An 11,091-nucleotide genomic window follows, 5' to 3' on the forward strand; every position below is an offset into this window, starting at 1 on the left:
ACTGAATTTTATTCCTGGAATTGCTACTCTGCTCTACACAGCCCATTCCTATCTAGGCCATTCTACAAGCATCGCCTTCACTCTGGTATAGTCTACAGATAGTTTAGGCAGGGGCATAATGATAATATGAACTTAGTGTCTGTGCTTTAACATGAGTGTTGATTGCATGTTCTCTAATATCTTTCACAAAACACAATATCCGGTATTTTGAGATGCTTCAAATTGAAAACCTTGTTCTAGACTCTTAATTTTATTTTCTGTGTCAAACAAATTTGGAATATTCTATCAGTGACACAATCACCACCTTAGAATTCATTGCATAGAATTCCACTAATTTACTAGATGCCCCATAACTCCTACTGAAGGAGAACATCAAATGTGGCTAAAAGTATGTAATGCTGAACAGCAAGGGTGTGTGATGATTGGCATTGATTTCAGCTTGATTGGGAGGAGAAGCACCTCGTAGTTTAGTGAGGCACACCTCTGGGTGTTTCCACAGACAGAACATGAAAGCTCTGTTCTGATGAATGAATGGACTCCATGATGAATTCATAACAAATGGCATATGGACAGGAGCAGAGAGGACAAGCTGGAGAAACAGGAAATTGGGATGTGTCATTGCAGGCAATATACTTTTCCGCAGTTCTTGCTACTATTTTGTGAGCTGTATGCTCTGATGAGTCCTCAATTCAATAGCCATACCTTTTACACCATAAGCCAAAGTAAATGTTTCCCCCTCTCAGCTGTGTGTGTCTGGTATTTAGTTTTAACTATGCATAAGCAACTGATGCAGTATATTACAAACAGCTCACACCACACAGCTCTGATGATCTGTCGAATTCTTGGGACAGATCCTGTGATGTCATTTCAGTAGCCGAGGGGAGGTAGATATAGGAGTTGATGAGTAAAGACTCCTTAGGAGAGACCTTAAGATTAAACATGGGATCAGGCTGTGAGAAAGAAACAGCCAACAATGTAAGGGAGAATATTATCTTTTCCACTTTCCTTAATTTCCTCTTAACACTTCCAGTGAAACAGAGCTTGCACAGCAAACATGTAAGTGCAAAGTGTTCCTAGGGCATCTTTGCAATGTCACCATGGAGCTCACGTTGTTCGTCATTTAAATGGTTACATCATTGTGGAGCTTTATGTCCAGAAACCTGTCTCTAAGACAGTTAATCTATTCTCATTCACAGATGCAGAAGGATTTATATGGAGGGTCTGTGTGCTCATGTGACTGGCTTGCTCTTTCAAGCTTTGTTACTCATTTCTCCCAGAAAGAAGCCTAGAGAGAAGTGATATTATAAGCCACCATGAGACACTTCTGTAAAAGAAATAAGCAAAGTAGTGGCTGTATTTGTGAATATTTATTCAGAAAATTATCTGGACTTCTATACTCTGCCATATTCTCTCAACACAGAATAAAGTGGACTCCTGAGATTAGGCACTTCTGTCTGGACATACTCCCTTTACCCAAACAGCCCAACAGCTCTAAGGAGAGTCCTAATAATATCCTTGGTGGCAATTTACATTTAGTAATAGTTGCTATGGAACCTAAAGTTGGGAAAATATGAATGAAAATTGGACAAATTTTACCGTGATGTAGAGAAACAAAAGCCTGTGTGGGTTGCTGAATACACAGAAACAGTTAGTGTCCCAGCACACTCCCAGGAGGTAAATGTCTCATTGAAGGATAAATGTTCCCAAGTAGAAGCCACTCATAATTAAAAAGCAGCAAGATGGACAGAAGGGCTTCAGGTTAGACTTTTGACAGAATAAAAATATGGTAACAGATCACCATGTGAACCCACCAACCTCAGAAAACAAGTCTTGAAAGAACATAGTGTACCCTCACCTTTAGATGACCTGACAGAAGCTGGACAAAAAATCAAGAGCCTAGCCAAAGAGCTTCTACAAGGTAATGTTTGTTTTCATGCATAGACACACATGTATTCACTATTTAAGGAAATGTGTATACCAGCAAGACTTTGGGAAGCTAATTTGGTAACTTGAAATTGGGTCTATTAATTTGATATGATCATTTGTCTCAAGTTATTTATTTAAAGAAAATAAGTTCATCTCTGGGTCCAAAGCGGCTGACCCTGAGTGCAGTGCTTAGCCTCACATCCTGAGCATAACATTTTAGCTTTTTATGGTAGCCAACCATGCTTGGGGAGACTGTCCTGCTTCAATGGCTGTAAAGGCCTGAATGGTCATGGCTGCATTACGCTGTTGTGAGACTCTAATCTTGCATATACACCACAGGCAAACCAAGGAGACCAACACCAGAAGGCCTGCTAACGCTCCCATGCCCGCCCATTCCTTCAGATGATTCATGGCTGCAGCAATCCATGATGATAATCCTGTGGCTAGTCCTGTGTCCACTCTGGTAGAATTTACCGTGACAATGGCCACTCTCAGCTGCTCCATCGTAGTATCGAATTCTCCAGTCCAATTACCTAAAATATAGCTAGACAATTGTTTAGACAGATTTGCAGCACAGGGAAAATTCTCATGTTGTATGCTAGTGACTCAGAGTCCAGCATACCTTCACTGACAGCCAAGTTGAATGATTTGCCATAGGGTATCAATTTGCTCCTGCACGAGGTCAACCCTCTGATTGAACACCATCAAGCTTCCTTTTAGTTGAGCATTAATTCCTTTTTGTACATCTAGAGCATGAGCTACATTGGCTAAAAGATTATTTAGGGTCTGAGCAGTCTGCACAGTATGACTCCTGTGGTGGTAGCTCCAACAGCCGCCAATGAGATAGCAGTAACAATGGCGGCTGTAGTTCCAAGATCCCTTTTCTGTCTGAAGAGAGTCATAGCGTGAGGGGCATCAACGGGCACAGGCACCCAGCGAGGCATGCGAGTAACCAGCTAGTAAATTTACTAGCATTCCAGCATTGGGCAAAAAAGCAAGTATCATTACCACAATTACTTGGCTCTATCTGGCTAATAATGAATAAAAATGGGGGATATTAACAAACAGGTGTGGGCTTATAGGAAATATTATGAGAAGCCTTAACCCCCTAGTTGGAACATCCTGCATCAGTTCTAGAACTAGCAGTGGCGGTGTCCGAGGTCTGAGTAGGTTCAGGAGACCATTGCCCCCAGGGGCGAGACGTGCTCCATGTAAATTGACTAACTCCATGTTTTCCTCCACTTTTGAAAGTCATTTAAGGTTCTTAAATTATTTTTTTCCTTTTTTTTTCAATTTTTCATCAATTACACTTTATTCATTCTGCATCCCCCATAAGCCCCTCCCTCCTCCCCTCCCAACCCCACCCTTCCTCCTCCCTCTGCATGCATGCCACTCCCCAAGAGAAGAGCATGTCTGACTGCATGCAGGTTGATGCCCCAGGTCCCGCCTCTGAGAAAAAGGTATCGGATGGGTCTGATGCTCTTTGGGTGGATGACACCTAAATGAACATCGGTACAAAGTCCCAATTTATTTCTAATGTCAGAGATCAGACCTCTACTCTTGCCTGATGCATCTAAAACAAAAACGGGGAACTGTAGAGAGCTGCGGAATGCTATGCCTTAAAGATGGAGCTGGTTTCCGCCTTCTACCTTCCCGATGGTGAGTGCTCTCTGTCACAAACAATTCCACATTTGGCTAAGGCTGAGGATCTGGCTTGCTTCCGTGTATGTGGACCTATCTGCATTGCCCACGTGTCACGCTGGGGTTGGCTACCCAGAGGCTATTTAAGCTGTGGGCTGGCTTTCCCCAGGGTCAGATGATTGTTCAAGGTTCCTGAATAAACTGCATTGAAAAAAAAAAAAATGAAACGTTAAAGTCTTACCCTAAAAAAAAAAAAAAAAAACCCTATCAGTGGACTTGGGGAGGGGCATGCGTGAAGAAGGGGGAGGGACTATGGGACTGGAAGGGGAGGAGGGAGGGGCTTACGGGGGGATACAAAGTGAATAAACTGTAATTAATAAAAATAAATAAATTAAAAAATAAAAATAAAAAAATGAAAAAAAAGAAAAGAAGCTCAAAGGAGGTCAAAATGTTATGACGATTATTCTCATCCTCTCACGTTCAGTCTTAGACTGAAGTGGCCACATTCAGACCCTGCTCCTTAACCAGCCCTGGAGAAACAGCAAGGTAATCGAACGTCTCACTCTTTTTTTTTTTTCTGTCACATACCCAATGTATTCTAGGAAACAGCAGGCTCTCCTTGCCTTTTTTCCATGCGCTTCTTTCCCAGCTGTCTCTTGTCTTTCCTCTCTCCCTCCAGGACACTAGGTTTAGTTTTAATTTTGTTCCTATTTAAAGTCTCATTATGCGGTCTTGGTGTCATACTATTTCTACGTAGACTAGGCTTCCTCAAATTAAGAGACTCGCCTGCTTCTGACTCCTCAGTGCTACCACACTTGACTATTCTAGTTAATTTTAATTAAAAATGAAAACAAAAAAACCCAAAATTATAACAAAAATATATATTATGTACAACCTTTGTCCTTAAGAAAATTTTATGTCATGGCAATGATACTATAAAATGTGTATTCAGGGCGACTTTTCTTTTGCAGTGAAAGGAACATCTCTACCCTAGATGATATGCTCATGATTTCTTTCTCTGTATATTTGTTGGTGTATAGAAAAGTCATTGATTTGTGCAAATTGATTTTGTATCCTTCTGCACTTCTGAATTTGTTTACAGTTTCTAGAAGTTTTCTGGTAGAAAATTTGGCCTAACATTGGGATCATGTGATAATTAGGGATACATTTTTGTTTATCTGCTGATTTCTTTTCTTTAGAAATGTAACAGTTTTATATTAATGAATCGAGCATGTTTTTGTGTACCACTGTTTTACCTTTAAATTATTTGGAGTTGATAACCTTGCATTGCAGCAATAAAAATAACTTACATTGTATAAACTTAACTATTTTTTAGAGGTTTATGCGAAATACTTTCTTATGATTATGTGGTCCGAGCATTTGGCAGTCCTATGTTCACATGTATGTGTAGATGCATCCTGGAGAGTAGAGGGATGGCTGTGGGTGAGTCATCAGTACTGAGGGAGGGAAAGGCACTTTAACTACTCTAACAAAGATATGATTCTTTGATGACTTTTATGATTAAAGTTCTTCTAAAGTCTATCTTAGATGTAATTATGACTGACGTGCTGCCTACTGCAATAAGAGGACAACACTATCTTAGACATAATTATGCATACTGTCATCTAATTTACTACAAAGTTTAATTTATTTTTACATTATTCTGTCTTTAATTTCTATCTACCTGTCAGGTACCAGTTTTCCACTACGTATTGATTATTTATGCCTTTTCTGTCTGTTACCATGAATCTTCTCTACTTTCTGTGTACTTTCATTGATTTCTGCTCTGTGATTTTGTCTATTGTAGAAATATTTTCTGACTATTTTAGTTGAATGCTGTGCTAGACTCATTAAATATTCTTACTTGTGATGAATGTGTTTAATTTTGTAACATTATTTATTCTGATGAAACTTATCAATTAGTTATATGATAATATGCATTCAACACTTTAAATTTTTATACTATGCCATGCTTTATTTCATTTAAATTTCCCCATCTGTTTATTGGGAATTTATGTTTATTTTACTTTATTTTTTGATATGTAGAAAGTTTTTTTAATTTTTGTTTTATTTTATTTTAATTACTTTTTATTTACTTTGTATCCCCCCTCGAGTTCCATTCCTCCTCCCCTCCCAACCCCTCCTTTCTTCCCCTTTCTTCACGAAAGCCCCTCCCCAAGTCCACTGGTAGGGGAGGGTTTCTTTTCCTTCCTTCTGATCCTAGTCTGTTAGGTCTCATCAGGAGTGGCTGCATTGTCTTCCTCTGTGGCCTGGTAAGACTGCTCCCCCACTCAGGGAGAGGTGAACAAAGAGCAGGCCAATCAGTCCATGTCAGAAGCAGTCCCTGTTGCCATTACTATAGAACCCACTTGGACACTGAACTGCCATGGGCTACATCTGTGCAGAGGTTCTAGGTTATCTCCATGCTTCGTCCTTGGTTGGAATATCAGTCTCAGAAAAGACCTCTGGGCTCAAATTTTTTGGTTCTGTTGCTCTCCTTGTGGAGCTCCTGTCCTCTCCAGATCTTACTATTTCCCACTTCTTTCATAAGATTCCCTGCACTCTGCCCAACAGTTGGCCATAAGTCTCAGCACCTGCTTTGATAGTCTGCAGGGCAGAGCCTTTCAGAGGCCCTCTGTGGGAGGCTCCTAACTTGTTTCCTGTTTTCTTCTTCTTCTGATGTCCATCCTCTTTGCCTTTCAGGATGGGGATTGAGCATTTTAGCCAGTTCTCTTTCTAGATTAGTTTCTTTAGGTGTACAGATTTTAGTAGGTTTATCCTATATTATATGTCTATATGAGTGAATATATACTGTATGTGTCTTTCTGCTTCTGGGATAGCTTACTCAGGATGAACCTTTCCAGTTCCCACCATCTACCTGCAAATTTCATGATTTCTTGTTTTTCATTGCTGAGTAATATTCCATTGTGTAGATGTACCACAATTTCTGTATCCATTCTTCAGTTGAGGGGCATCTGGGTTGTTTCCAGCTTCTGACTATTACAAATAATGCTGCTACAAACATGGTTGAGCAAATGTCATTGTTGTGTACTTGAGCATCTTTTGGGTATATGCCTAGGAGTGGTATAGCTGGATCTTTTTAAAACTTTTACAAACATTTTCAAGATTTTCAATTTCTAATTGTATTAAAATAGTAAACCCTGAAAATTAGATTTGAACATTTATTATTTTCATGTCCTTGGATACAGTTAAGAAGGATTTAGATTTAGGCTATCTAGATACTAAGTGAAATAAAAATGCTATTGTGTAAGGGTCACATGATTTTTATTTCTAGTTCATCCTAGAATCAAACATCTAGATCTTCCATTCTGTTTAGGAAATTTCCTAGTCTTGTTTGACTTGCTTTTGCAGGCTGCTTACAAAAGAAACAGCATGAAAATGAAAGAATGCTTTGCTTTAGACCCAGTCTCCATACTGCAGTCTAAAACAAGTCAGTTGCAATCCTCTTTAATTTAGTTTACTGGAGTATGTTCATTTTAATATAGCTAGCCATGCTCGTATAAATATGGGCATTCTTCCTGCTCAGAAAAAAATTACAGGAAGAAGGTAACAAGATACACCTGCTGACTGGTTTGCCTTCGTTTTTAGTGGAACATTATGATGTTGTAAAACTTGAAATGGCTACTTTCCTACATCAAGTGCAAACTTACTCTAAAGTTTGCTAAGAAGCAACTGATACAGGCAAATTCTTTCTGCTTTGATATTCAAATGAGTTATGTGGAGACTTGAAACTTCTTTTCCTCAAATAAATTAGTATAAAACATATTCTAAGAGTTTGTTTTCCTATTGTTGATTGTCTAACACACTGGGATTAAATTGTCACTTCTTAACATCTCCCGGTGGATAGCCATTGAGTTAGAAATGTTTGCCACAGTACTTGCATTGTTCATTAGCTTTGGTTTTCATCTTCATCTATTGCTGTTTGGGGGATGTTGATTTCTCTAATTCCTGATGGCTACAGTTCTGTGAGTTCTCAGTCTCTGAAGTATTTTTTTTCTTTCATCTTTATGATGAGCTGGGGAGCCTGCAAAGTCAACCAATCCTTGGAGATAGAACATTCATATTTGTCTGAGGCCAGGGGCCCATGGCTAATCTTTGCAGTCTAATCAGCTGGTGCATTTCCTCTGTCATTCTAAGAGTAACTGAGCTAAATGAAAGCATGCTTGCTGAAAATAAGGGTACATATTAAATATGTCTTAGTACCCTATGACTAATGGAACAAAGGGAAGAAGATAGTAAATATGCTTCCTAAAATACATCACTGGGTTTAACACATGCTTTGAATTGAGGTCATTTGATAACCAAGCAGATCATGAATGGGGATTTTGATTTTTCTGAAAACAAATAAATACTTCCATGGAAAAATGTTCTCCACCACTAGAAGAAGAAGGCAAGCATGAGTTAGTGCGGAAGCACACAGAGGATGCTTCATAAATAGTACCTGTTAAATCGGTTTTTTTTTTTTTTTTTTTTTATTCTCCGCAGACATTTTAGATTTTCTCAACAATGGCCTGCCTTTGTTCAGACTTAGAGGAAAATATCAAAATTGTATGTTTTCTCCAGCTAATCTGCTTTGCATACATTTCATTCTCAGATGCATTTGAAAACCCTAAAAAAGTAAAAGTAATTTTATTTTTGTTTTTGTATCACAAAAGCACTGAAAAAGTGCCAATTGATTTCTAAAGTGGTTTTACAAGGTTACATTCCCATCATCAATGGAGGAGGGTTCTCCTTTCTCCACAACTTCTCCAGGATGCATCATCCCTGGAGTTTTAGATTTTAGACATTCTGATGGGTGTGAGGGGGAAATCTCAGGGTTGTTTTGATTTGTATTTCTCAGATGACAAAGGACATTGAGCATTTAAGTGTTTCTCTGCCCTTTGATAGTCCTCTGTTGAGAATTCTCTGTTTAGCTCTGTACTCCACTTTTTAATTGGATTACTTGCTTTTAACCTTTGAGTTCGTTTTATATTCTGGATATTAGCCTTTTGTCAGATATAGGGTTGGTAAAGACCTTTTCCCATTCTGTAGGCTGTTGTTTTGTTCTGATAACACTGTCTCTGCTTTACAGAAGCTTTTCAGTTTCATGAGGTCTCATTTATTGATTGTTGGTCTTAGAACCTGTCCTGTTGGTGCTCTGTTCAGGAACTTGTCTCCTGTGCCAATGAGTTCCAGGCTCTTCCCCGTTTTTTCTTCTAAAAGATTTAGTGTTTCAGATTTTATGTTGAAGTCTTTGATCCACTTGGACTTTAGTTTTGTGCAGGGTGATCAATATGGGTCTATTTGCATTTTTCTAAGTGTAGACATCCAGTTAGACCAGCACCCCATTTGTTGAAGATGCTGTCTTTTTTCCATTGTATGGTTTTAGCTCCTTTGTCAAAAATTGCAGAGGCCGATATTCCAACCAAAGATCATGTGTGGAGAGGACCTAGCTCTCCTCACCCCCCACTCAGTTTCCAAGTGGGTTAACTAGTAAGGGGGTAGGGGCTGTCTCTGACATGAACTCAGTGGCAGGCTCTTTGATCACTTCACCCCTGGAGGGTGCAGCCTTGCCAGGCCAAAGAGGAAGATGATGCAGCCAGTCCTGATGAGACCTGATAGGCTAGGGTCAGATAGAAGTGGAGGAGGTCCTTCTGTATCAGTGTACTAGAGATGGAGCATAGGGGAAAAGAGAGAGGGTGGCTGGGACTGGAAAGAGATCGAGGGGGCTACAGCTGGAATACAAGAACTTCCCAGAGACTAATACTCCAACCAAGGACTATTCATGGAGATAACCTAGAACCCTGACAATGCAGCCACTTCTGATGAGAACTGATAGACTAAGATCAGAAAGAAGGAGAGGAGAACCTCCCCTATCAGTGGACTTGGGGTGGGGCATGCATGCAGAAAGGGGAGAGAAGGTGGGATCAGGAGGGGAGAAGGGAGGGGCTTATAGGGGGATACAAAATGAATAAAGTGTAATTAATAAAAGTTAAATAAAAAAACAAACAAACAAAAAAACGGAAGAGATTTTTCTTTCTCTTGTCATGAGCAGCTTTATTCCAGGCCTTAAAGGAAAAAACTATAGTTTTTGTGTTTCCTTGGGGTGTTTTTGTTTGTTTGTTTGTTTAAGGTTTTCTTTTTTTCTGAATTTTCTGCTTTGTGGCTGCTCATCTGTCGGATGTAGCATCTCTATGACCTGAGACTTGGTAATAACTGATGAGGGGAAAGGTCAAGATTTGAACTCTGTTTTAACTAACATCTTAATGATAAAATACATTTTAAAATATTATTAGTGTGATTTACATAATTTTTATAATTCCAATACATCTTTGAACCATGAAAGCAAAAAGTAAGCACCTTTTATAAAATGATTTATCTATGGTTTTAAAAGTAATTTTTATTTCTCAAGTGTGGGGTTCTGCTGATGAGATTTAAGTGTGACATTTTTTGGATAGCCTCTTAGCTTGGTGTAAAATGGACTCCTGTTCTTAGAGAGGCACCCTCTATGAACCCCAGAAACCTCTAAGGCTTGTCACATAGTCCTCAGGGAAGATTATAGTCTAGATGCTTTCCTGATAAGGAAACCTGTTTAGCAAATATCTGGGGATTCCTGAAGATACTCACCCCAAACTAATAAGATGTCTTGGTATCTTGGCTTTCAACCAGAGACCTTGTACTTGGATATTTTCCCCACCCATAGGATAATTAAGTAAGATGTTCTCCTATTGCATGTGAATGAGGTGCTGAACCATTATAGGTAAATCAAGTATCTCTAGCACCTCTAGCCCCAGTGAATCAAAAATATTCACCCTCAACCCCCCCCCCCATTGCCCAAAGTTTATAAATCCCTGATTTCACATGAAATAGTGATCTCACATGGTTCTTTCCAACATGGCTGACTGAGATTCATCATTTATTTTGGGGGAGGAAGAGCTCCCCTTCTCCATGGATATTTGCTGTTGGACTGGAGGAGGCTTGGCTGCCCACTGGAGCTGCCTGACCACCATGAGCTTGCTAAGCACCCTGGAAAGCACCCCCTGGGCCTGGATAACCTTCTGGTCCATCAGTGCTGAATCTTACCTGAGCTGCTGTCTGGCCAGTTCCTGGCATCCTCCTGCATCCTCTGCCATGCTTAGCACAGCAGTTTAAACCAAGGAGTTGTAACACTTGGTTACAACTTTATGTTAAAGTTAAAAACTAATTGGAAAATGTTAAAATTAATTGGAACCAAGCTTCCATTGCCAAGGGCAATCTCATTTTAAAAGAGCTAACTAACTGTAAGGCCAGGTGGAAAATTCACTTCCACCTCCCCTGGTGAGACTGGTAGCCTTGCTGAGCATGTGGCCTCATCTTAAAGCACTCTTGACATTCCTGTAAGAAATGGAACCCTTGATCTCAGCCTCCCTCTGTTCTTCAACAAGATAGCCATGTCCAAGACTATGTTGAGTAGATGATGGCACTCAAGAAAATCTAATAGGAAAAGCAATGTTGACACCCTCATTGAGGTCACAATGAGACATA

General features: G+C 39.6%; 1 pseudogene; it reads right to left on the minus strand.

The window, feature by feature from the left end:
- Positions 1-10,700, minus strand: part of LOC110542940 (ubiquitin-conjugating enzyme E2 N-like) — a 61,460-nt pseudogene extending 50,760 nt beyond the window's left edge.
- Positions 10,701-11,091: the final 391 nt, after the last annotated feature.

Source organism: Meriones unguiculatus, chromosome 12 (assembly GCF_030254825.1).
Source record: "Meriones unguiculatus strain TT.TT164.6M chromosome 12, Bangor_MerUng_6.1, whole genome shotgun sequence".
Classification (NCBI taxonomy): domain Eukaryota; kingdom Metazoa; phylum Chordata; class Mammalia; order Rodentia; family Muridae; genus Meriones; species Meriones unguiculatus.